General features: G+C 53.6%; 1 long non-coding RNA gene across 1 annotated transcript in view; it reads left to right on the forward strand.

Annotated features, from left to right (window-relative positions):
* The window catches only part of LOC109489709, a 7,752-nt gene extending 7,138 nt beyond the window's left edge, over positions 1-614 (forward strand). Inside the window, exon 4 of the long non-coding RNA XR_004628260.1 lies at positions 456-614. This is a non-coding gene — a long non-coding RNA (uncharacterized LOC109489709). The remainder of the gene's footprint in view (positions 1-455) is intronic.
* The last annotated feature ends 446 nt before the right edge of the window (positions 615-1,060 follow it).

Here is a 1,060-nt window from a genome sequence, read left to right on the forward strand (position 1 = left end):
TTGAGGGCCCCTCCTGGGCATGTTCTCTCCCCACACTCCCGACTCGCCTTGCGGTTGGGCCAGTCATGCTCCTAGGACCCTGGAGGCTGCCTCAGGCCGAGTTGCCATCTCCTTCAGGCAGAAGCTGTTGTCAGGAACTGGAAGTGCCGGGGGACAGATGAGCGGAGCACCAAAGCGGAAAAGAGAGTCCTGGGGGTCAGGTGGCAGACGCAAGCATACACATAGTCTGAGCGGCAGTGCAGCGGGGAAGAAAGAGTCTCGTTCCGGGTTCAAATTGCAGCTCTACCACTTGCTCGGGTGTAAAATGGTCATCTCAATACCCGCCTGCTAACGTGCTACGGGGAGTTCACTGTAAAGTGTAGGGGAACCACCTCGCAGAGCTTGGGTGCTCAAGAAACAGTGGTGGCAGCCAGACTGCTCAGTGACCTGTCCCTTTCCTTCTTCTACGAGGACAGGTGGGCTCCCTGACAGGCAGTGAAACTTGCCTTATCCATCCATCCGTCATTCCATCCGTCCATCCCTCCAAGAGCTATGGAATACGCCCTGGAGCCCAGCGTCTCCGCAGGAGATGGGGATACACTGGGGAACAGACGTGACCTTGGCTGTTCTCCTGGACACAGGTAAGCAGTCTAATGAGTGCAAGAGCAGACTGCATTTTCTACAGCACTGCGTCTCCGAGTTCAGTGGGCACGTGAGTGACCCAGAGAATATGACTGAAATCCAGATTCTGCTTCAGGGTCTGGGATGGGGTTCAAGAGTCTGCATTTCCAGCAGGCTCTTAACTAATGCTGATGCCACACAGTTGGAGCAAAAAAACTCAAGAGAATTCATTGGGGAAGCAATGGAGGAATGAACTCCTCCTTGGGGGAGGGCATCTGCTTTCTCTAAGGGTTATCTCAACGTTGTGATCCATCTGGGTGGAGGAGGAAATTATGGAGTCCATGAACTAGACAGGGTCATTCAAAATGATTTAATCCAGATGTACGGGAAGGCGACTCTCTCACCATCCCCAAAAGTGGGTTGTCCAGTGTCTTCATAAGGACGTGAAGGAGGAGTCACC

This window comes from Ailuropoda melanoleuca, chromosome 10 (genome assembly GCF_002007445.2).
Source record: "Ailuropoda melanoleuca isolate Jingjing chromosome 10, ASM200744v2, whole genome shotgun sequence".
NCBI lineage: Eukaryota > Metazoa > Chordata > Mammalia > Carnivora > Ursidae > Ailuropoda > Ailuropoda melanoleuca.